Source organism: Anopheles bellator, chromosome 2, assembly GCF_943735745.2.
Source record: "Anopheles bellator chromosome 2, idAnoBellAS_SP24_06.2, whole genome shotgun sequence".
Lineage (NCBI taxonomy): Eukaryota > Metazoa > Arthropoda > Insecta > Diptera > Culicidae > Anopheles > Anopheles bellator.
The window spans coordinates 66,352,744-66,379,488 of NC_071286.1; the positions used below are offsets into that span (position 1 = coordinate 66,352,744).

Genomic DNA, 26,745 nt, shown 5'->3' on the forward strand with positions numbered 1-26,745 from the left:
ATTCGTAAAAAAATAAGCAAAACAAATGAAAATTATTCCTGGTTGGTTGGGCAGTACTTTAAATAATGTTTTTAAACAGTTTTGGCAGGAAACGCTTTACAGCACTTTAAAATGTATTTCGACGTCACGCAATCTTGATAAAATCCATGACTCCACTGGCTTCAATTCGATTACGCTCATTGTTTAATGAGTTGTGCGTTTGTGAGCAAAACATCATTCGTTCGTTTACATTCAGCCACCCTCTAGCGGGGTGGCTTCATCATCTTGCCCGAAAACTCATCACGGTCGCAGTGGTCCTTCCGTTTTTGACGCTTTCGCCACGAATTTTCGGAACCAACGCATTTTTGCGACCGTGTCAGCACTTTTGGTTCGACTTTTCCAATATCGATTGGCGAGCCGAGTGTCAGCTGGTCAGGCGAGTACTTCAGTCCCCGTACTCCCGAACGTCCATTATGCTGCCCACTCTATGGTGTCGGAGTTGAGTGAAATCAATAGCATTACAAAACACCAAACCAAACCGGCGACGATGGCGAAGCTAATGCCATTTTGAAAGTGCCGTTTTTTGGACTTTATTAAGTCACTAGGGTTCACGCGGCCCGTGTGGAGCGTTTAAATTTGAACAGGACTGCGGCACCCGCTGGCTGTTGTTTAATGTACCGAGCGAAAATTAATTGCAAAACAGTTGAGCATATGCACGGCCGCCATGCTGCGATCCTCCCGCATCCGCCCACCGACAAATCATGGCTAATCTTAGCGAGCGTGCAGCGTGCGGGTGCAAATGAAGCATATCGTAATGTATTTAGCACGTTTGGTAGCTTGAAATTGAAACATTAGTGCACACACGTGGGCGCGACCCGTAAACCAATTAGCAAAAGGACCTTCGCGCCAGCATCGAGTGTGGCGGGTGGTAATGGGCGTATAGGCGCCGTTTGTCGGGAATTAATTCGTTGAATGTTTTAACGGAAGGCACTAAATTCGTCTAATCTCCTGCACGGTGCGCCTTCTTATGCAGCATAGCTTGGCAGAGCGGAGCCAAAGGAAGGATCGCTGGCCAGGATGTTGGGGTGCACAACCGAACATCCCAAAGAACAATAGATCCTATCGACCGAGGCGAGTCGATCCCGTGCCGAGTGCTGTTTGATGCACTCGGAATGTAGAGCTACACCCACCGGCTCACTCCCTTCGCCACCAGATACCAAATGATTCGGAAATTCGGGAGCAAACATGCGCCACAGAGTGAGAGAGATAAAGTTTTCCATCGGTTTTGTGGTGGCCAAAACTATTACTTCTACTGCCGGCGTGGAGTTGGAGTGTGAGATAAAGTGTTCCCATTGATTTGCTTGTCCTACGGCTATGTTGCAGCATCATCTTTCGTTGGCCAAGGACCCGAGCAGCGAGGACCCCAAGCCGGGGCGAGTATGTACATACATCGCCCGAGTGTGGGGTTGCCACACGGTTTGTAGCATCGCAAATAATTAAACTTTTTGCGTGTATCGTGCCGGGACGGGAGCTCGTACCATGATAAATAGTACTCTCTTCCTTTCCTTCTACCTCTCTATTTCTTTTGCCCACCCTTCTCGCCCGTGGAAACCAACAAAACTTTGACACCCAACCACCGGCGGCGCTGTAGTGCCGTGTGTTGAAGTTTGCTCCACCACCGCCATAGCTAGTGGTGGAGCCGCCTCTTCCCGGGCTTCCCGTGGGCATTGTTTGATTAAGCCCAATTGACAGTAAGAACAATCCGATTCGTTTACCAAACACACTTCTCTTTGCTCGGTGAGGCACGTTTTAGGTGACTGTTTTATGTTCGATGTTTTGTGTTTCGCTCAGATGTTTATTTGTGTTTCGGCTTTCTCTTTCAATTACCCGTTTGTTCTAATTATAAGAATCTACTGATGATTACTACCTAATAGATTTATCTTCTCCTTACTTTATTTTATTGTGCCATCACTATTCAATATTATCATTCTTTAGTCCTTTTCAATTCAACAAACCATTGTTCTTTACTAAAATCATTACGAAATCTTAGAGGTTTACGGGTGTTTGATTTATGGAATGGTGTCAAAAGTTTGGAAATTTTAGCTAAAAACGAGAAAGCTCCTACAAAATTGTGATAAATTCCATTCCATTCTTTCTATTTAAAACTAAACCTATTTGGACACGCTCGAATCAGTATCCTACACTGAAACACCTTGCAGGAACCATTCGGCGGTGCACTTGAAAGTTGCCCGTTGCTGGCGCGCCCAGATTGCGTCAATCTTAACGAGTCCATCTTTAAACTACCCAGCATCCATCCAGTGTGCCAGTTAGTGGCCCGTGAACGTATTTCAGACTCCGAGCTAGTACACTTACTTTAGCATCTTAATCCTTTCTGGAGTGGCACGTATGTGGCACGGAGTGGGGCGCAGGGAGCGAGAATTGTTCCTTGAGCCTCGCCTTGGCTCAAAAGCTCCCCGGCCGAATGGCGAACGGGGCGAAAGGAAAGAAAAGCGCTCAGAATGAACTTGAACCGAAAGTGGCTGCAGATAAAAATATGGATGAATTATTTCTATTACACTTCCCCGTCGGGCGGGGCGGTGTGGCTACTTTCCAGTCCGCCCAGTACACAATGGGGAAGCATCGCACAGTGCACAGTTTGTGTAAAATCAGTGTAAAAGGGCCGGAGCTTCTTGCGCTCGTTTCGGCCGTTTCGATTTCGCCTGAAATCTCTCAGCGAGATGGCGGTGGGATTTGATTTTATGATCACTTCTGGGAGGAAGTTTCAAATAAACTGAACGTGGATTCCGTGGAAACTCAACGGTGCCCTTTAAAGTGGCTTCATCGGCCGATACGGGTCAGCCGGGTGGGGTCGATAAAAATGAAGTCCATTTTTATGTAGCACAGGGCCAGTTGTGTGAGTTGTTAAACATGCCGATAGCTTGACGTGGTATTTGTAAAAAATATTAAATTTCGAAGCAAAAAATGAGGATGTTTTAATCAATCGAAATCATATAGTTCTTGAAGTATGAATGCAAGTAAAGTAGAATAAGCAGTAAAATATTGTTGGCATATAATTATGCTAATAGAACTAATACGATACGCTATTGATATCTCCTGCATACAATGACCCTCGTTATGTTTTATCGAATTATTATGGACATCAGGCAGAGTGTTCGGGTTCTTTCCGCGCTAAGTGTGCACTTATTCGTTGCATGCTCGTGTGAGAAGAAAATAGTATGTGCCCGGCGAACAAATGACTGTTTATTGTAAGCCACCGCATTACGGTTCATGAAAAGGAACTCAAGTCACTCTAATGGCCCCACGACCATCCTCGCATAATAAACCCACGTGATCTGCAACATGAGTGAAAATATAATGATGCCAACCGGCCACCGCTGCTGGTGAAGCAGCGAACTCCAGCGCAAAAAGGAACCCCACTTCCGAGCGCTGATCGCGCTCGGCCAGCGTCCTTTTTCCCGGGTGGGTGCCTATTTGATTTCCATATTCTCCGCAGTGTGTCGAGCCCGCGCCGGGCATACTTCAGTATTTCAGAACAAAATTACTATTGCACACTCCGGTTTATGCGCTCACCCGCTTACATCGCCCGTTTACGGCCTGCCGAATGTTATGCTCGATTTCCCAATTGGCTTTCGGCTCGGTTCGGCGATGGGATGAGCGAGGCCGAAAAACCGGCCGCCTCCAAGCTAGACACTCAGCTCCGGTGCCAGCAATCGGGCAGCCAGCAGCATAATAATTAAATTTGCCACTGGTACTGGTAGCTACTTGTTGCTGTTTCGCAGGACTCGGCAAACGAACCCCCAAATTGGTCCACATTGTACCGAAAGGGGTTTAGTTCTCGGTGTCGGGTCGGACCATCGCCGGCAGAAATGTAGAGCCTTCGGACTGAAACCGGAAATATTGCCCCAGCGGAATGTTTGTTACACGAACGATTTTGTACAGCAATTACGGGAAACCTACCTTCAATGAACTGTAATTGAGTTTGCAATCTGTTATTTTACGGTGCGACCGGTGGTTCCAGCAATCGGTTGTTGAGGATGCCCAAGTGAAATTGATTTTTGTTATTGAATCAGTAGTTGGCACTATCAGAAGTGGGACCCATCTCTGTTTCGCTCTGATTTCCGACAGCTACCAGCATGCTTGTCAGGAGAAGGTCTAATTGAACCTTAACTGACAGAAGTGCATATTGAACGGCACCAAACTCGAGTCCAACCCATTCGTAAGTATGGGCATGTGTTTGGTTGAAGCATAAGCGAACCACTTCTCAGTCGGGTGCTCTGGTCTTCAATCACCAAACTCTATTGTAATGACTTTTTGCGTCATTTATGGCGAATGGATTTTCATTTTTACTCAGAAGTAGCCAATCAAAAGGACTTGCTTCCGCTCAAAGACGATGTTCATTGCATCCAATCGTTACCCTTTTCTCGAACATGGTAATTATTATCGATTATATTCAGTCGAATCCGAGGATGGGGCAAGCACCTTTTGCTTACATGGTTTGACAATATTACCACACTTTTGCTCGCTTTATAACGTACGAATTTCTAAGATTGGTCGAATGATCATCGAAAAAGATCACCAGCTTCTGATGTTCTGTTGGTTTTATCATTTTGATGTGATGGCTGATAGAAAAGTTTTGAAGTTTGTTAATTACGATCTGAATCTGATGTCTACTCTTATTGTACTCCTTGCACCATCCTATTTTTTGTTAATTGTTCAAATTACTTCAAGTTTCACATGAGAAGCATGTTAAACGTTTCGTTCTTGACTTGATAGCTTTAAGCCAACATCGGTCTAAGACAAACGCTATAAAATCGTCGTCCATAACCAAACCTTTAAAGTGTAATGAAATCATATTGTCGATGATTTCCTAGAACAATCAACTAGGGGCATGTTGCCACGGCGAAACTATGTCCCTGGGTTCTGGGGTCCCATCGTCGCAGTCCCTTCTAAGCTGATCGAAGCTCTGTGCGTCAATTAGGAACCGCAAATTGTCACCAGCTTACGCGCGGTGCCCCGAAGCAAGGTCACGTCAAATCATCCGTTTCCAGTTGTTCCAACGCAAACTGCGCCATCCGCTCGAAAGACCCCGACCCTTTGCGGCGGCCAGAAACTATCGTTTCTCGTTCCACCCCACGGCACAGCTCAGGGGTTTTTACAATATTTTCTGCTTTACGCTGGCCGAATCGACCCGACCAGCCGAGTACAAGCGGCCCCGTTCGCTAAGTGCCACAATCCCCCCCCGTTGGTTGTAAAAAGGGCCCTGTATCGGGTCGCAAAGAAAAACAAAGAAACCCCACTCAGAGAATGTCCCTTCGGCAGCATAGGATTGACGCGCGGCAGCACCGAGAAGATTGCGTCGCTGACGGTGAACAAGACGGGACAAAAATCTGCATAGCACGGGCTAATGAAATGGCCATAAACCGGCGGCGGAACGCAGCGTAACGAATGTCCTGTCTCGGGGCCGCCAGAAAAACGGAAACCCGTGGTTCGCCCGATGATCGGGGGTAGCGAAACCGGGAAAACTGTATCACTTCGATGGCCACTTCGGTGCTCCCGGCGCTCTGCTATTTAGTTGAAACTTTTGAATTTAATTAAGTTCAATTCAATTATTTTCGAGACTGGGGTTTTTCGGGGCCCTCGGCGTGAACTTGGGGCCCGGGACGCTCCGAGAACAGCCGAGACGGCAGAGAAAGCTATTTTATGATGATCATCATCATCATCATCATCGTGGGCCGAGAAGAAGATGCTGATGATTATGAGAAGGTTGGCCCCAAGGGCTGTTGTATTGCTTCGCGCGCACGGCTGACGCCAGTGGTCGAAGGACGATACCCGCAAACCGTCAACCTAGGAACCCGAGGGCAAAGGGGGAACAGATTCACGGCACGAGGGGCTCACTATCTCGTGTCGCCGGAGGCCGGGATTGGAAAATCCATACGTTCGTTCGGCGTGCGTCCCGCGTGGCGTGGAAATCGAAACCCGAACGGCGGGAGGCCGGCGATTACCCGATCCTAACGAAGTCTGTTGGTGGAGCATAAAAAGCGCATTAAAGGCGGAAGTGCCATTTTTATTACTCTATCGCGGTTTTTCCTGCCTTCTGGCCCTTCGCGTCTGCTGTATGCGTTCGTGAGGCAATACGCTCAACAACAAAGGCTCGCTTGATGATTCGCTTGATGTAATGAAGAAACCACGGGCCTCTGGTGTAACTTCCGGAAAGAAGCTTCGGGGTTTCCGTTTCATGTGTTATCTTTGTGTGTGACCGATATTCAAATTGGATAGTAAACACCGCAACGTACACTGATTAATGACGTGGGTTCTTTTCATTTATAAAACGGGTTGGTTCTTTCTTTAAATCATCCATTTTTGCCATTCCACTGGAAAAATGGTAAACACATTTAATAGGGCTCAACCTTGAAAATCTGCACACGACTTCGATGATGCGACGGTAGCTTTAATTCCTCGTCGGGCCAACCAAAAGTGGGTCGCGTGACGTGGAAAATCCATGGCACCGGCGTTGAAAGGCGAGAGCGAAAGCGCACGAAAGTTTTACCATCCGACTGGCATTTGCTCTGGCAAAATAGTATTTAAAATTATGCACAGACCATGGAAGCGTGGAGCGAGCTCGCAACCCCGCGGAGCCGAAAGTTTGCCCCGGAAGTGGATTTTTTGTTATAGCAAAAGTTTTATTTTATTTTTTGGTTTTTCGGTTCGGTACGCATCCGGTTCCGCGGTGGAATGTTGAAATTGTGCATGAATTCTATGCTGCTCCGGCTGCTCGCGCATTTTTACCGTTCCGCAAGCGTGTCGGGAAAGCTGTAACTTGGGAGCGCTGGGAAGGATTTGAGGCGTATCGCTCCTGGCGCAGACACTGGACGTTGTGCAGAAAACTTCAAGGTGTTTTCCGAGAGAATGCGAAGCGAGAACATGATTCATTCATATGTGGCAATGAATAAGAGATTATGGTTCTCCAACTGTAAACACGGCGCTAATCTGTGTTTCCATTTAATTCATTTTACTTTTGGAACAGTTTGCTGTTTAAACCTCTAGATGGATGTTTGTTGGGCTATGCATTATTCCTTGTCTACGAGGTATACGAAAATGAATCTCTGTTTGTTGTCTGGGTCCTGGCTTAACTGAGAAACTACTTTTCGGAGCCGACAAAGGTCAGAGGCATACCTAAAACCCTCCCTGTCTTCAGCGAAGGACGATTGTTGAAGAATAAATTTTATTTGTTCTTTACACTCATCATTAAAACATGAATGAATAAATAGTAAAATATCTTTTAAATCTAGTAACATAACTCTTAACATTGCTGGCCCATGATTCTGGTTAATTCCATCCAGGCTCTCGAAGACACTGATCTCACGATGCGAACGTTAAAAATCCCGAACCAACCGTCACTTCGATACGTGGATGGCAGACCCACGGTGCTAAGTTGCCACCATGAAATATGCGCCCGGCTTGCAAGTGTCGCAAAATATGTGTAGAAAAACTCTCTCACTTAACTCCGGCCACACTCCACATCATGCGATCTCGGCGGGTTAAGGTCTCCCGGTTGACGGTAAATAAAAAGCAATAATCCATAACAGACCCCGAACTGGCGCCAAGAAGAAGTGGGACAGCCAGTAAGGACACTTGCTGAAAAATGCCAATCCATCAGAAACCATAAGCGAGTCGTTTGTCAGTCTAAGAGCACCATTAACAATCATCACTTTTTGCCGCCCCAGACCATTGTGGCCGGTGTGGGGCGCAGCCTCCAAAGGACCTTGCTTTGGCCAAGGGAAACATGATACGTGTAAATAGTGGCCATAAAGTGCAAAGCATGTTAAAAACAGGGATATTATCTGCATCCTGGCCGCCCGGATCCCAATACCGCCCGTCTGGCAGGCGGTGCACGACGAGTGTGTGTTATTTCCTTGTTGGGTCCCAAAGAAAAGTTCATAATTTGTTGTAACCTCCACCGACCGGGGGAGGGGATGAAACGAGGCGACCAAGAAGGAGGCAAGCAGAAACGAGCCAAAAAAAGACCTCAGCCTGTTGAACATAAATTGTCTGGAGAAGAAGAAGAAGGGCCACTGGCTGGCACGGGTCCTGGACGCTGCTACTGCTGCATGCATCCCTTTGACTTAGTGTCTACGGGGAGGTATTTTTTGTTCGCCCGACGTGCAAAGCAGAAATCGTAAAACAAAAAATCACGGACACAAACTCTTGAGCAAAACGGATGAACATCGTTATGGGCTAATCCGCCTTAACGAGAGTAAATCTTTCGCCGGATACTGTGCCCTGGACACAGTCGGGTCAGGTAACGGACTTACACCGGCAAGGTGTGATACTGGGAAATTCAACACAAAACCGGTTGAAAAACGATTGTAAACTAGGGCCCCCAAGGAACATAGTTCCGTTATAACAATGTAAAGAGCGTGAACTTTGTACTGTTTAAGCTCTTTTTAAGAAAAACTCCTGAAAAGTAAGAAATTATTTGACAAATAATTTCTACAGGATAAACAATGTCCACTGCCTCAGTTAGTCTCCCTAATGTAATGCTAATTTCAACATCCGTATAATTTGGGCAGCAACATCTTGACCGGGATTACCAATGCAACGGTTTGCGTGGCGCATCGATTCTTGATATCGCAAGTATCTCTTGGAGTCCAAAATTGCTCCACTCAAGTACCAATTAAATTCAAAGTGGCATTAAAACCAGATGAAGTGCGATTTGCAGCCTCTGAGAAGCCAATCTGCTGCTAACATTGTAGAGGGGCTGCGAAGAGGGATAACACAGGGAAGTTAATTGGCCTCTCAGAAATACTGGTATGACTCACGGAAAAATGCTTTAAGTAGAAATTTGCCAACTAGTAAGTAACTCCATCAAAATTCTTTCTGTAAGTTCGATGCTTCAAAAACTGCATCCTCGATCCTTGATGCACTTATGTCGCTTTTCCGTTTCACAGCATGGTGACAGCAACGACGAACGGTGCAAATTGCGTTATCCTCGGCTTCCGTACTCTATTGTTCATGGCGCTGTTGTGTAATGCTGTCATACAAAGTTGATTTTAGTGTCTTGTGTTGAGCTGCACCTTCTGGGTCCTAAGATGGTCCTTTCACAAACACGACTGTTCGTTGGCGGCAGCTAGCGGTCGGGTGGCGTGGCGTGTGTTTGGTGGCTGATAAGAGCTGAAACAATACAGCAAACATGTAACATCGAAAGCATGGCAATATGCTAACACAATATACGCTTTAATAATGTCCCCATTCCTGACTACGACTGGGGACCGTGTTCGTGGGTCCTGGTGCTGCTAATTAGGCAATCGGAAGTTTTCGGGAATCCCATCTTGGCATGTGCTAGTACGTGGCTCAACGTGGCTTCCAATTTGTAGGCAAATTCGTTGTTTATCGTTTACATAAAATTATGCAATTTTAATAGAAATCCTAAAGTGTAGTTAAACTGTTCAATCGTTTTGTGAATTGCTGGTAAGGGATTTTTAACATTGCCATCATTTGCTTCGCTTCTGACGAACTGATGGTCGAAATTTTCGCCCAATAAGAACCCGAATCCGATGCAAGCGCATTGTTTAAAACATTCTCACTGAAATAATGCTCACCAGCGGTATTATGCGGTTTCCTTCGTCATTCAATAACGGTCCGCAAGAATGTTTCAACGTTTCGAGCGAACGTCCAGTTTCACATCAAAGCCGAAGGTCACGGTCCGGGCCCCGATCCCATATTACTTGTCGCTGCAGCCACCGGAATGCAAATCATCTTGCAGTTTATTATTATTCCACCAGCGTCCGAGGCAGGACGGGGACACGCTGCCAGTTTCGTTTCCCGCCCCTTCCACGGCCCCGTATGGTGAATGGCAATAGTCGGCATGAGGTTGTTCGGGATTCGTCGATGGCCACGGCGCGCTCAAAACCGGCCCTGCCATCCCTGCAGACAGCTGCATTCTCCCCGAAAAGCATCAGCACCCATCGTGTTGCACGTGGTGGTGCCGTTAGCCACCGCACGAACAGTAGTCCTTCAGGAATCTCGCTCTCTCGCGTTCCCGCAACCGAACCCCGTGATGTAGCATGGCTCCGCCGAACTCCGGTTTGGTGTCCCGATTTGCCCGAGGGTGAGAAAATTCGCAAAGAAGCACTTTTCAACACATAACTGCTGCGTTCGGAGCCGGGGCCCTCGTTGGCAGTTACTGTTTAGCGAGATTTTCGGTAGTTTTTGCTGTTGTTTCACCGACGAGCACCGTCCGGAGCGTGACGGAAACTGGCTGGAAGCTTTTCTTGTAAAGCATTTTCATTTTTCACAAACGATTGACACCCGGGCAGATGGTACGGGGAATACATAAATAATTTTGCATTGTGTTTTAACCACCCCGGCGCACTGTGCCGCTTGCTTCCTCGACCGTCCAGGACGGCAGACGGCGACTTGCCGGAAAACTAGTGAAAAGGCGTTGTTAAACCACGTGCTCGAAAAGTGTTGCCAAGGGTGCACCGAACGGGGTTTACCCGGTCATGTATCTTAAATTATTGGGTATTCAGAGAAAATTCACCGAAAAAAGAGGGGGCACCAAAACTACACTGACCGGATTTTCTTGAAGACCTTCAGGCGATGGCTTTTCGCAGGAACTCGAAGTTCGCTCTTTTGCTGGCATTTTCCACACAGCACCACAGCGAACACCTGGCCAGCACTAGCTTTCGGCAGCCGGCAGCCTTTCTCAGCGCTATCCAGCGGGTTCAATAAATCGTGCGAATATCTGGCGAAAGTTGCTGAAGACATAGCGTCCTCCGACTGTTATCAAAGGCATGCCCCTACCGTGGAGCGCCGTCGGGCGTCGGGAACTCAGCCACTGGAAGGTTACTGTCGCCTGAGCCCGAGGAGCAGTCCGCTCGGTGGCGGCCCGGGCTAATTTATGCCACTTGAGCCAAATTAAATCGAAAACGTCGCATTTTAGCGTCGATTAAGGAGCGTCCCCCGTTTTTGCGCTCGAACAAAAGCGGTGAGTCATCATAAAGCAAAGTCTCTTATCTTCAAGTGGGACCCGGCCTGGCCCCCAGGACCACCGTACGCTGGCCGGCCGAAGTTCGGGTGAAGCGGAAAGTAGGAAACTTTCTTCCCGGGCACCGTCTTCGGTCGGCCAACGGCTTTCCGGCGTGTGGCTAAATGATTATTTACGAGCCACCAAGCCAGCCGGAGACAGCAAAGTTCGCTATGTGTTTGTGTGCTTGAGTTCAATTCTAAGGTCCGTGAAGGAGTTTTCATTTTTTTTTTTATTAAAGAGTTTAACAACGGGTTGATTTGGTTATTGTATAGTTTTCGTACTCAAAAACACATTTTTTAGTACAGTTTTAGTACACGTTATGTTTAAGGCCTTGCGATCCGGCAATCGATCCTCCTATCCTCATTTCAACGAGCCCCACATACGAGTTCCGGTTTTGGCGTCACATCCAAAAACGCAAAATCACATTCTGAGATCGGACCCGAGAGTCCTTTTTTCGGATTTCGGGCCACCAGTAGTGTGCACGATAGTTTCTTGGTTTCCGCCAGCGCTGCTTTTTAAAGCGAAGCGACCCAGCCACAGAATTATCCTGCATTCTGCACCGGCACCCAAGGGGGAGGATTCTGATCCTTCCGACCGATATCATCACTCCCGCGTGTGGACGGACGAGCCGAACCGTGGAAAGGTGGTCGCCTACATCCGGGAATAACTCTTGCCCGAAACAGCAGCCAGCGACAGATTAGATTTCCGTTCGACGGGAGCCACCGGAAACTGACACGGCGATCCTTGGTGGCGACGTTGGCGACGACGTCGTCTTATCTGCCTGCCTTTCGCCGGATTCGCCGTGGGAATCGAACGAAGCTGCAGTTCAATATAGTGACGCATCAAGCCAACCGCATGTTGGTTTCGGCTCGCCGTACACCTTGCCCGGTTTGGTCGTGCCAGTGTTGCTGACTGTGACTTGTTCAGCAATATGAAACACCTTCCATCGGTCCGTTCCGTGGCATGTGCATCGCTGGCTGCACCGGTGCATGCTAATCGCAAATCGAGTGGAGAATATTGAATTATGCGGCTTTTGGGAGGCACACGAGCGCAACGCGCGTCATGTTAAAAATCCTACGCGTGTTTCTGGAGCATATTTTAAGCATAACTTCAATACGTTAACGGAATATCGATCCTTCGCCAAAGGGAGTAACATTTGTATCAGTCCTATTCGATGGCATACAATCGCAGACAAGTGTGTCTAAAGTACACACAAGTTAAACGTAAAACGAATTGTGATAAATTTTATCAAACGAATATTGATTTGACATTTGTTTTTGGTCTAATCACAGCTATTCTTCACAACATAAAAGTTTCGCAAATACTTTGCTGTAATAATATTTAATTTCTTTTACAAGTGGCATCACAATCAACTCAAGTAACTGCAGGCAATATCTACGCTATCTTTATAAATGAGTCAAGAGAATGAATATCGTACGAATTAAAAAAAAAACATTTGATGAAAGTTTGTTTAACAATCAGTTATTCGCTAATTTAGGCAACGGACTGGACGACTTTTCTCTTATTTTGTATTCGCCCATTTGAGCTTAATTAGTTTCAGAACCTTTCATGATTAAATAACCCAACCGTCTGTCGGTGCTGCAGGATTTGGGGTGATTGGCAATACGTTTAATGAAATATCTTCTTAACATTTCGGCACTCCCAACGCAGCGACACCCCGGGTCCTGTCGATCGGTCTTCAACTGGCGTAATCCTGCGCTATTGGATTGAATTCCTCCCGGTAGCCTCGCGTGCTCGATCATGCACGCTTCGCCGAGCGGCGGGAATCGAGGTGATGGTGCACCCTTGACTGCACTTCGCATTCCGGAAACCAATAGAAACCGCTCCCTCACTCGCTCACTGTGCTCTCTCTCGCTCTGCAACTAAACTATTCTTATACGCGTGTTTGGCACAGTGCAAGGTGAGATACAGTGCCACCAGCGCGGTACTTAGCGCGATCGCCCGGAGTCTGAGTGAAAACCTTTTTCCGAAAAGCGTCCAACCGTTTCCGGCATTTGGACCGACCGACGACGACTCACTCTCCCGGTGCAGTTCTTTCCCGTTTGCCACGCTCTATTTCTCTCGCGACGCTATTATCTGGATTTTCACGACGCATTCAGGCGAAAAGTATGTGACACGAATGGAAAAACATTTTTGAGGATGATATACTATTCGGACACGACATAAGCCAGACGGCATAACTGGGTTTTTGGCCAGGACTTGGAAGCGGAGCGTTTCTTCGGAAAGCCGTCCAAGGGGTAGTTTTGCGCCAAATGGCACATCGCGCTCACGGGCGGGCGAGGGCACGGCAGAGACGGAGCGGACGCGGGTGCTTTAAGGATCAGGTTGGATTTATCAAGCAAGCGAATTCTTGTAAGTGCATTTGGCGCCCGAAATGCGTACCTACCCGGGCGGGTTCGCGTTTCTCCGGGGGTTGCTGGCCCGGGGTTAAAGTCGCGCCCAGGTCGGGGTAAGTGGGCTTTCGGTATAAATTTTCCGAATCATATGCCAACGTACGAGAAGAATGTCACCGTTTGATTTGAGCGTAAAATATATTTTACAAAAGATTATGACGCTCGTGCTTTTCCAGTACAATTTGGGTTCCTCTTATCATATTCAAACGGCTCAGTTTTCAGGGATGATCGTTGCGATGAGTTGGACATCTATCGGGAATAGTTGGACTTTTGTCTCAATTCAAACCACGTTTTTGAGGATTCTTTATTGCTTTGTTTTAAATAGTATAGTTTAGTATTCAAATTTGTTGTAATATATAATAATAATGTTAGACAGTTCGACAATTGTTTAATTTTGGTCGAGTTAACATAATAATGAATCTGTTCACCTGATTGAATACATTACAAAATATTTCTAGAACTTTACAGTAGTTCTACCAACTACTGTAATTATCGTGGACACTTTCGTGGACTTGTCTTTCAGTCGGACGGATATGAGTTACGCGAATTATTTAAAATTACATTGCCCCTCGGAGTCGAATTACGAAGAAAGGATTATCTTAAAAATGTACAAAAGAAAAACAACGTTAACTTAAGAAATCTCACTTGTCCGGGATTGTCCTCTTATTTCGGCCTAAGCGTGTAAAACAATCAAATCGGATTACCGTTCGCTTCTGCAGCCGGCCCCACCGGAACGTAAGTAATCTCTTTCGATCCCATTCTCATCCGCGTCCCATACGCATTTTCCTTACTTTTGCACTCACTTCCTTCTTTGGCCGGTTACTTTCTTCACACACTTTCGTCGCCCGCCCCAAACGTGCCACCCTAACGGAAGAAAAACGGCCTATCTCGGCGAGGCACGGACGGGACGAGGATTATTATTCATGATTTTAACTTTTCGCCAGTGAAGTGATTTTTCTTCCTTGTTTGCGACAGAGGCCCGCCCGACGAGGACCCCCCTCCTTGGTGTTTGCATATTTTCCGACCCACTTGCCCGCCTACTTGTTGATTTTTCGCACCAATATTGTTCCGCAGTCGGCGGGCGGTCCCACAACTTCCGGGGCACTTTCCAAACAAGATCATTGACAAACTGTGGGCGTCATCATCTGCCTAATCTGCCGTGGCGTCGCTCGGTGGAGCGGTAATTCGGTTAAATTGTTAGGTTACACCAATCCGGCCAGGGGAAGCCTTCCTCCCGACACTGCTTCAAAGCGCCGAGGCGGCCGGGGTACGAAAGATTAATATATTTTATTTCTAATCCTTCGGTTCGGTTCCCGCGGCTCAGCAGCCTCGTGCCCAGAGAACGCACCAAAAGTGGCATCAAATCTGATTAATATATTTGTGTAAAAATTATTAATTGTTCTCCAGCAAGTTGCCGTGGGAATCTGAAACACTTTTCATGCGGAAAAAGAGGGCACGCCAAACGCGCAGGAAGGATGTTTCGTGATCGATCAAACGGTGTCCGCGGCAGGCGAACGATCAACTAATCGAATCGATCAAACTTTTGCGACATATTCCGTCGTACTTAGACGAACTTATTGCTTAATCAACAACAGAAGTACTTGAATCAATATCCTCGTAGCTTCAGGAAAAGCGAGCGGATTATGTATATATTACATTTATTAAGAACATTCGAACAGCGATAAAATGCCCGAAAATGGTTTCAATATTAGTCAGAGGCCCTCTGACCCCTTGTGCTCATTGCAGCTCTTTTATCTTGTCTAACTTTATCCTGCTTCTTTGTCGTTCGTATTGTGCGCATTTTACTCTTCCTTCAATTCCTTTGTTCAACATTGCTCCACGGTGGATTTAATAAAGCAAAGCATTATTTCTATTTTTCATCTAAACTAATGCAGCCGCCCCTAGAGAACATCGGATTTCTTCGCCTTCAACGGAACCCACAACAATGGCCGGTAGCAGTTCTTTTCTGCACGCCTTCGCGGTGCAATCGAAAATGCTGCAAAACATTCGCACGATCCGGGCGATGTTCTTCGCAGGCGAAATCTTCAAACGCATTCTTCTGCCGCTGCAGCAACAGCAGCATAACTGTGAGCGACCGGCAGTTGTCCCGACGGTTGGGAATTTCGCGACAAGCAAACTGGTCCTCGTGACAGTTTGAGTGACAAGAGTGAAGCATGTCCTTTCGCTGTCCCTACGCTGCCCACTGGCGTCGGTGCACATATTTTGAATTTTATTAACCGGTGCCGTCTATTCTCCTTTGCTTCTTTGGAGGGCAAAAAAATAGTTCATGGGAGCTGCACCGTATTATTCCTCATTTTTGGTCTACCATTTTTTGTACGTATATTAAAGTTCTATCCATTTGAATCAATTTAATTTGAATTATGAGACTCCGAATTAGTGACTCTCCCATTATTGCTAATCCACTTTCATCAGTAAATCTCTCGTCTAATAATTGCTCGTTAATCTGATATCATCATTACAGTGTGTCTGTGTTCTTTGGCTTCGTTTCGCTCTTTTCGGACATAAATCCCTCTTCAACCGCCGAAATCGCCGGACCGTACGATCCTTCACTCGACCCGAGCGACCAAAGTTTCCAGAACGATTAGAAAGGGTTTTTTGTGTTGGCTTGGCACACACATCGAATGGCTCTCGAAGGGTTGCGGACTTTTTTCTTCGCCGGGCATCTCCCATAAGATTACGACTAACAACTAACATTATAGTTAAGCTGCTGTGGTTTTGCGACCGCTCCACCCCACCGGGCTTCGTCTCCGTCGCGCAGAAATTTTAGCAAACTTTCGATTATGCAACGCTCGGAGAGCCACCGCCCGGGAAAGGGTCCCGGGTGTAATTTACGGCCATTCGTGAACCCACAAAAGCCACCCAGTGTGTCCTGGTGAACCATACATCTCGGGACAGGCAATAGCAAGCAGCCCGGCTGCTCACCGACACCGAATGCCGAAAAGTTCGGAGCCACCGAATGCTGCATATCTCCTGGCGAGGCGGCCAAGCGAGTTGGTCTAAACAGCAAAGAGTTTCATTTGTTTGACTTAACTGGCATCTAGACAAGCGGCGGTCGGTGAGGCCACAGCGCCGCCAAGCCCGAAACCGAGTCAAGAAACAAAACTCAGCCACCGAAAAACCCGTCGCCCGCTTGAAATTGGTTTAGTTATGGTAAATTTATTTCACACCGTGCTCGTGATTTGTGAATAATCCACCGTAGAGACGGGCCCGGCCCCGGTTTCGCAGCGTAACCGCCGCCAGTTTGCCCAAATCGCCACCGCCGTAATCAGTTGGGGTGAAATGTGTGTTTAAAAATTCAATTACGTTAATGAACTTTCGGTGTCACCCGCCGGCGAGTTGGTCAATTGGTTTGACTGGCTAGTTTATCGGCGCTGGCTGGTTAACGAAACCACCAAACAACCCGCGCAGAAAGAAGGTGCTGCATTCTTTTGGAGTTGATAATGCTGTCTCAACCAACAGGCCCATCAACTCGCAAAATATGGCGAATCCTTATTTTGCTCTTTTGAACACAGTAACATCATTGTTCTGCTACCAAAATGGGCAGCCAGAGAGAACAGCGGCTGTTTTGAAAGAAGTAAGGAAGTTTTTTGAAATGAAAGCTCCGATAAATTCTTTCACTAATGTTTCAGTAATTCTAAAACGCTTTTTGGGTTCGAAAAAACGTATAATTAACATTTTTTATAATGGAGGTTGCATGAACCACTTGGTTGCAACATCTATGAGTAGAATATCAAGTATAATTCCCTTGCTTGCTAAGCCAGCTTTTGCCCAGTATAAGTCGCTTTTGCATATCTCAAGAGGAGCACTAGCATAAAAACTTGCTAAAAGAAGTCTTCTGATTATCAAGAAATGTTTGACTCCCCTTTAATGAGTAATGAGAAAAAAAGGGACTCAAACTGCATAAAATACGGTACGGTATTTGACCAAATAATTTAATTAATTAATTAATTTAAAATTAATTCAAATTCAATGAGTTCCATTCAAAAATGTTATAAATATACTTATTTGTATTTTCAGGTGGGAAAGCTTTTCGTCCAACTCTTTCAATTAATTAAGTCTCAACGTTTTAATGGAAACTTTTTACATGAAAACTTAGAAAATAATTCTTGCGACGAAAATTAGTGCATTTTGATGGCGTCAACACCGCTTATGACGATGATGCCGTTTCGGACCAATTCAAATCAAGTCCAAATCGCTTTGTTAATCATCGTTACGAGATTATTCTATTCATTACCGTATAAAACAATTACCCAGATATGTTACATTTCCCAACCAGTGTGCCCTGGGTGTGGCCACGAGTTAGAGTGGATTACATTAGTTAGGGAAGCGAAAATTCTTCGCATCCCGGCTCTGTGTGCATTCCCCACGGAGCGCCGGCCCCCGGCGTGGTCAGAACTATTTTAGAGCCCAAAAATTATAACACACATACACACAGACACATATCCCAAAAGCTCGCGCATTATTATCCTGCTATTTTGGCTTGCATTCCGCGTGCCGGCCGCAAATTTTCCCGGTCAAAAACATTCCCCGAGCGCTCGCGCAACTACTCGCTTGCCGCCCTTCGGCGCAATGCGAAGCTATGCGCGTTCGCCTTCGCCACCCACACACACCCACTAGCCCCGAGCGGATTGTAGAAAGTTTTCTTTGCATCAAATATTTTTCACATTTCCATCGTGCGCGCTCCGGAGCGGTGTTGGCTCCTTTGCCTAAGCCCAGCAAGGACACTCGACGTCACGGCCCTGTGATGGCCTCATTATCACGCTGCACATTTTCTGCCGGTTCAGGGACTGATGAGTAGCGGCGGCTTGGCGTGAAACAGATCACGTGAGATGCGTTGTACTGAAATTGAAAATGCTAAATCACACGCGTTGGCTACGTGAAAGTTTTCCACTTACTGCGTTTCTGTCTAAGGCGGTTTATTCGGTCTTCACCGAAAGCAGCGAGAATCTGGCACTCATTAGACGTACCTCAAGCTACAAATGGTTACTTTTTCCTTCAGCTTACAATTAACTATTCCCCGGACGCCCCGGATCAGCCTCATGGTAATGTCAGGCCCCGAACCGGAACGGCGGCACCGTGCAAAAGAAATTGTTTCGATTGCACACCCCTTCGCACTTCCGGTCCGTGAAGAACTCCCACAGAAAAAAAATATCCCAGAAATCCGCCCCGAAAATGACTTTCGCTGCCCAGCCCGGAGTGGACCGGAACCCGGCGAGCGCACGACAAACTAAAATATCTCGTTAAAAAGTGCCCCGGGACCCGGTGGCGGTGCCTGTTCGGTGCACGGCGTGAGGCCGGCCCCGTGGTGCACTAATTTTATTCCGCATAAATAGTTTTCGGGACGTTTCGGTAGTTGCGTGGAAAGTTTTGAGCTATTTGAAGGCAATTTTCCACTTCTGAGGCTGCGCGCCCGAACAAAAACGGAAGAACTGCGTCGGAAGAACAAAGGAATTCTTCTCCTCGTACTCGGGCCAGGACCACACGAGGAATTGTAATAGTAAAATATGAGTCGAATCAACATCACAGTCCGCTGGATTCATTTTTTTCGGTGGCATCAGTTTTTGGGCCCCCAATTTGCAGCTCACAATGTGCGATCGTGCGAGAAAATGGCAATAGAATTCGTTCGTGGCATTGTTGCCAAACAGTTTGCTTGCTGTGGATCGGTGTGGATCGAGGTCTAGAAGTAATTAGATACCAAACTCGTAAGGAACTGTCCAAGGAGACTCGTGTTCATTTTTGGAGTTTCAATTTTAAACCTTTACGATCCACTGAGGTACTGATGCCATCCTACAGTGGAACTCCAAATACCGTTAAAGAAATCCTCTACTTTCAAGATTAGTAACTAACAAACCATTGAGGAATTGAGTTTGATGCGATTCTATTCGAATGATTAAAATGCTTAGGATTCACTTTTCTCTTGATTCTAATCGAGTTTCTTGATCGAGCTTCATAAAAATGTCTAACAGATATTCGAACAGAGCCCACATTTGATGTCGATGATAAAATGTTTAATTAAATCTTTGATTTCTAATAAACCCACAGTCTGCATATAGGCCAAGTTCTTGCCATTAATTCAGGATTCAATATAAGGTTATTAAATATGGCAAAAATCAATTCCGTGCTGGTGCCGTGGGGACGACACCAACGTCTTTAAATCCGGCTGCTGACCAGCGAGAGGGCCAGCGTTTGTCGCGCGAGCCACTTTTTCCAACGGTAGGCGTTCCAAGCCCGTGACCATGCCAAGAAAGGAAACGTCGTTTCTCCGCCCGATTTCCTTCATCCTCCGGATCGCTACCGAAACGCTGACACGAACACTCCGGTGGTGGAAAGCCGAGCGTCACCGGAAACCGATCGGCCGTGAGGGGAAGTATATCTTACGGCGTGCTTTGCGGCCGACCTTTAGCGTCTTGCCGGATGGTAGCGGTCCAGTTCCGTGCGCCTTTCTGAGCAGAGCACACAGAGCCAGCACGGAGTGAATTTATGCCCAAGGATTAACCGTTGCTCCAATATATTGACTCTTTTATTAATATTGTGTGCAGTTTTTGGGGGTTCATGACCCGGGTCGGGTGGCAGGCAAAAAAATTGAAATTGACCAAAAACCCCCACTCAATGATGAGACGCCAATGACGAGACGAGTATGTGCGATGAAAAAGTGTGCTCCTTTCTCGCCCGATTCGGCCCGGGACAACGTCTCTAGCGTCGCGTGCCGAAACGACCAGCAACATGTGACCGGAATGGGCCAGCCGCGGGATGAGCATAAAAAACGAAAAGGAAAAACTGTAACTGGTGTCTTCGCCGCAGCACATGTGACCCCGTCAAAAAACGGGGGCGCCTGGCACCCGATAACAAGGGCGACCGGACTGCCAGTAAACGGAACTTCCCGAAACACAGCCGTAACTCTGCGTAATAATAAGATGGTAATAAAAAAAAAAAGATGATAACGTTACGCATTTACAGAGCCAGAGTGTGCCATCCTTTATTTTTATCCTCTTGCCCGCAGACAAGGACCTCCCGGGGGCCGGGACCAGGATACGAAATTGCGTGACAATGTAGGAATGGAAAGGAAAGGGATTAAACTAGACCGGCGCACCGGTTCCATAAATTACTGCCCCCATTGCACTGTGTGGCCATGGTCGGGACCTGGGCTGTCTCGGTGTCGGTGTCTGGGTATGCAAATACCTTTCGACCAGTTGCGAATCGAAAAACGCTCAAGGTTAGGCCGCTTAAGAGTCAAATTAAAGGTGCCAGCCCAAGGGCGGTCTATGGCCCTTTAAATCACCTGTGTCTGTTGGCCGACGATACTGCGTGATATTATGGCCCAAAAGGTAGATCGCGCTTTAAGCGGCAACCGGTTGCGTTAATGACGTTCGAAAACGCAAAACCCACGCAACCTGATTCTGGTCAGCCAGCTAACCAGAACCACTTAGCGGGGCGCGGGTCCGTTTGATGTGGGTAGGTCCTTTTCCCGAGCCGCTTTTCCGGGCCAAAACGGTGGTGCATTGGGATTGGTGTACAGACAGACTAGTTGTAGGGGACAATAATTAATGGAGTACTTTTATTGTTAGTTCATTAAACTCACCAAACGCATCTCTAATTATTCATTTTTGCCATATATAATTTCAATTCGTTCGCGCAATATCGCTTTAATTTGTTCGAACCAAGCGGTTTTGGTGTGCCCGAATACTCCTACGTGTGGCAATGGATGAGATAAATTTGAATATCGGAAACGTTGCGTGCCGACTGGAAGGGCGCCTCCAGATGGGGTAAGCATTGAAAAGGTCTAACATAATGCTGCTGTGCCCGAACCGGCCTGTCGACGAATGCGTTTGCGTTTCTATTACCTGTCACGACGTTACAAAGTTCACTAATAAATTAATTGTGATTATGATGATGATGAGTTCTACTTGCCGTCTCGCGAAAACGCTGGCACCATTGCTGGTTGGCCTCGGCTCAAGAAACGTCACTCAGCGTCGTAACCAAACTTTGTCCCTGCTTCGCGTCAAATTCATAAGGACAATTGTTTGAATGGCCAATTTGAATGTGATTAAGCAAGCGCGCCCGTTGCGTTCGAGCTGTCCCGCTGCCCCCGGCGGGATAGAGTTGACTTTTTGGGTGGTTGGGCTGGAAACCCTTCTGTATGCGAAGAATATGCTTCTTGCGATGGACCTAGGACGACCTAAAGTCTTCAAATTAGTGACTAACCGGCATCTGTTGATGGGTTTGTCCGATCACAGCGCAATGACATAGTGGCCAGTTAGAACTTCGAATGTTTCTCTCTCGTAGCGCTTTATTTGTGAACCCATAAGTCAGTGGTTTGCGATGACCGGAGATTGTGCCCACATTATTTTTAATAACGACATACTTGCCAGCTCATTAAAATGCTGCATGCAAATCGGACGCTTATCGGACACAAAACAATCCGCAACGCAGTGTGGTTTTTTCCATTTATTTATTCTGCTCATTGGGGAAGGAAAAACAAACGAACGGCTCTCTCTCTATCTGTTTGTTGGGGCTTCATCGTTCGGTTTAATTACTTCGCCAAATGCGGGGTCTCTAAATTATGTAAAAACCAATTGTCGCACCGACGGCTCGCTCGCTGGCTGATGATCAACCTCGGCTTCCCGTCCTCGGCTTCTAGCGGGCTATCAAGTCAACTTCATCCGGCAAAATTATCGACAGAAATCAAATCATAAATCAATCAAACGGTTTTGCGGTGCTCGTGGCATGTTGCGTTTTCCGTTAAACCCAAAACCGGAAGCGAAAAAAAGGGGCGACAACAACAACGGCGCCGTGCCGTGGCCCAATTGCGATGATGCATGTAGGCAAACAGGACACAACATGAGCCCCCAAAGTGTTTATTCATTTCCATAATTTACATACATCTGTTGCTGCTGCTGCTGCTGCCGCTGAGCGTATCTAATCGGACATCTGCAACAAGGCTCGTCGGACCGAGCCGGGGCTGTAAAACTGCGCCGCGTAATGTCCGTTTTCGGTCGCCACTACCGCCGCCCAACATGCCCTGCACCGGAGACCCGGTGCAGGCCGCCGGATTGCGCCGCGGAACGGGCTGGCGGGTGGGCGAACAATTTATGCAACTTTCGGCTGCTATTTACGGCCGATGTCAATGTGCCTTCTGTGCTGATGTCAACATTGGCGACCGGCGGGGAAAAATTCCACTTCCCGCTTTTAATCCCCCCCCCGTCCAGTCCGGGTGTTCGCGTTCTTTTGCGTGCGTTTTTATGACCATAAATTACGCACGCCGATTTTATGTTTCCGATTTCGATAGGTATATGGATTTTTTCGGTTCGTTTTTGGCCCGCTGTTTTTGGTGTTTCGAGCCCCAGGCCACACCCCACCCCGGGCGGGTGTTCATTTTTATGTTTCGGCTTTAATTTTGACCTTTGCTCTGGAGCCGGCTCCCTTACACGTGAACGAATTTTGAACAGAACAACGGAACATTGTGAACGCTTTCCATCAGCATCGGCACTATGCTTCGGCTTTCGGGTTGCGTTGCAAAACGTATTCTGTTAATCTCTTGTTTTTTGTTTGGCTCGATTTGGCCCAATGTTGGGTCTGGGAAAAGAATCAGGAGAGCAAAAGCAAGGCGCATCATTGAATCACTATTTTAAACGTGATTTTAGCGCCGTTTATGAACAAAAGAAAGATTTTGAAATGTTTCACATCAACTGTCACTTGCCGTGAAAAATTTCGCCAAAGAGCTTCAAAAGCTCATTTGACCAGACCATGTTCCTCTGTTATTTCTCCAGTCTTTTGTCTCTTCCTAACAAAACTAATTAAATTAAATGGAAAAGCCAGCAGAACGAATTAGAGAACACAAAGAAACGTAATAAAATTTTGCACACAACACTGCTTACAGTAAACACCCCGAAAGTCAGTCCGCTCCGGTGGTCCACAGCTTTCACCATCAAATCAAAGCATCATTTTGCATCCAAAACAAACCAAATAGGGTGGCAACGACTCACCAACCCCATCCAGGATTTGAATAATAGGCCTCGGGATGTACGAATAATTTACTCTAAACTATAATCGCATTAACTGTAACTGAAAACACTTTCCCCCGGTTGGACGGGAGCGACCAACCTCTCAACAACCCTCGATTCCCCGATCCCCCGATCCGATCGAAAGCCTGAAAATCGCCCAGTTTGGCGTCAATTGTGTAGAAAAGCACAGGCAGACACACCACGGCGCTGCGCTGCACATATGCTGATCGTGTTTATGCTTTCGGTCGCGCTCGCCGTCCATATCGCGTGTGGCTTTATTGTGCCAAGCGAACCGCCACCCTTCGCTTCGGTCGAGCGGTCACCCGTTATGACCCACGTGCCACGTGGGGCGCAAAGGCATCGGCGGGCACCTCTACCATATCATCAACAAATTGATTGGATAATGCAATTTTCACTTACACCTCGGCTGGCAGCCAAACAATGTGTACGTACCGTCCCGGTCCCGGCAAAACTCACGATTTGCGAAGCCACCCCGAGTGCGGTGCTGAGTGTTGGGGAGTTAAGGATTAAACAGTCGATTGCGAGGGGGGTTCCGGCAGTGGGCCGCTGCTGATGGTGGTTAGATTTAAATAGTTTTCGTGTGGTGTTTGACGGGGAGTTTAATAAATTTTGTGGCCGCGAGGCATTATCTCGGCTATCTCACCACTCGGCACTGATTATCCTTCCAACGGTCGGTAAAACCATTGGCATGATTCAATGCTTTTTTGTTGTTTACCAATGGATCAAAATTCCATTAGTGGCCATTGCTATGGAAAAGCAATAATAGTTAATTTTTGTAATCGCCTTCTGCCTTAAAAATATTTGCCAAATTAAACGCACCTGAGGGACTCCCGTAGTAAATAGAAACCTCTTTCAAGCGCTCAATAAGAAAAGGGCCATTTACTTTTGGTTACTCTTCAAAACTCTGTAACGGCGTTATCAAACTATAACGGAACCAGGACTTTCTTGGCAAACAAAAAACAAAAAAACCAACACTTTGATAAAGTTTCCGTTAGAAACATTTATTTGAAGACAATGAAGCGTTACGAAACTGCAATAATAGTCCTGCGCCATAAACGTGGTTCGTAACACGGATGATTTTATAGAAAGGACTTCCATAGAATCGTTTCATAATTTATGTTTATATATTTATCTTTAAATTGATTTCAATTTACGATTGCAGGACCCGCGCAAGGAATCGCACCTCATCAAGCGTCAATGTCAATATCTGCTGAACCTGGTCCGATGGTCGAATACTTTTGGCACGTACTGCAACACAGTTTCATCGCCAGGACTCCGCGGAATTCGGGAGGTGAGCAAAGTACGACGCAGTTCGTTTCGTTTTCCACTGTCCCTTCACAATGCGCGAAACTACCCACACAACCGTTTCCAACCGATCACCACGTGGATCAGACGCGACAACTCGCAGTGTGACTAATTCCACTTTTCGTTCTCTTCGCAGATCCTGAATCGTTTGTTGTTGTTGATTTGTAGCAGAATATCGCAGAACCCGAGTGAAAGATGGACAATCCGACATCTTCTAGTGACGACGACGTCTTCGAAGAATGCAAAATTAGTTCGTCTTGCTCGCTATACCAAGCCCAAGGTATTTTTAAGGCACATCCGATGGACGATGAGAGAAATGACACGGATGCTGAGGATGAAGACATGGGTTTGGAGCTACTTTTCGTTGAAACTACGAGGGTGATTCAAATATAAACGGTAATTTTTTTTTATAAATTTATTAAGTAATATTATGAACAAGTAAAACCTTCATTTTTTTCTATATAGTCTCCTTGAAGTTCTACACACTTCTGCCAACGATTTGGAAGCTTGAACATTCCTTGTTGATAAAAAGTTTGGGGGCGCGTCATCAACCAATTGCGCACGCGGTTCTTTTTCTTCATCTTTTCTCCGCCACTCCTTACTCGCCATTTTCGATTCTGGGGTGTAATGATGGACCCATGTTTCATCACAAGTGACTATGCGCCTCAAAAAGTCTTCTCCTTCTTGCCGGAATCGATGCAGAAGTCTCTCACTGATCTCCAACCTGACCTGCTTCTGATTTTCGGTTGATCTTGGGCGCCGATCATGGCTTTCGTTTTGTACACTTTCACGCCCATTCTCTGGCCCAAGTGAATACTCGGTTTTGGGACAGTGTTGCGTCCCCAAACTGTGCCTTCAAACGAGTTAAAATCTCCGATGGTTTAACACCTTCGTAAGTTAAAAACTTAATAATAATCCGCTGTGCAACGGACACATGAACCTCTTGCTCACTCATGGCTGTACTGAGGACAAAACAGACCGGCGCGCCTCACCGAGCTGGCTGCCCCTTCCTAACACATTGAACTTAAATCCCCCACTCCATCACCCAGCTCAGAAGTGCTTGCTGAGTACACTGGCAAAATTACCGTTTATATTTGAATCGCCCTCGTACAGCAAGCCGTGGAATATGTGGAACCAATGGAGGAACCTGAACCTGAGCAACAGGACGATGGCGATCCAACTACCGTCCAAACGCTCGAGCAGAAAGGAAGTCCTGGAAAAGAACCCGAAGGCTTACAACAACTTCTGACGGCGCTGTCCACCTCGGCGCTGTCCGCGTTAGGAGGAAAATCAAATCCTCCCTCTATTCCATCATTTTCATCCGTGCTGACGATTCGGGCGCTACCTCCCAGGGAGCAGCACCGTTGCTAAATGGTAACATGGTTTTTCGGCATTTGTCAACTGAAACGCCGTTTAATAATAATTCTTCGAATTTCGGGGATGTTCCAGTGCGTTTATTTACATTTTGTGTTGTTGATTCTAACTTACAACATGGCGGAGGAGCAGACGGCAGAATAATCAGTATTTTTACTTCAATCTTCTCGCAGAGGAATCGTAACGGATAATACGCATTTAGACACTAAATAGTCTTGCCAAAGTTTAGGCACCGCTGCGCAAAATAAACTTCCGAGAATACTTGATGAGTTGAATTTTCCGAAACATAAAATTTCCCAGTCGTCATTTAACAGTACTCAATAAGGAGTGCAATCTTTCACTTTCTCATTGTCAGTGATGCGGATGCTCAATTTATGCTCCACAAGCACTGAAATACATTTTGTTTATTTGACCATCTTCGTATTTCGTTCATAACATTTCCTGATTTTTATTTCCGCGAGTCTGACATTTCTGTCAGTAAATCAGTCAGAGTGTAGCCTTAGCTTTTATTTACATTTTGAGTATTTAAACAATAAAGTAGAAATTCTATTATCGTAATTAAGTTATGTACTATAATTAG

At 46.6% G+C, this 26,745-nt stretch overlaps 1 long non-coding RNA gene across 1 annotated transcript in view; it reads left to right on the forward strand.

The window, feature by feature from the left end:
- Positions 1-24,717, forward strand: part of LOC131211464 (uncharacterized) — a 38,450-nt gene extending 13,733 nt beyond the window's left edge. The window contains exon 3 of the long non-coding RNA XR_009156896.1: positions 24,649-24,717. This is a non-coding gene — a long non-coding RNA (uncharacterized LOC131211464). The remainder of the gene's footprint in view (positions 1-24,648) is intronic.
- The last annotated feature ends 2,028 nt before the right edge of the window (positions 24,718-26,745 follow it).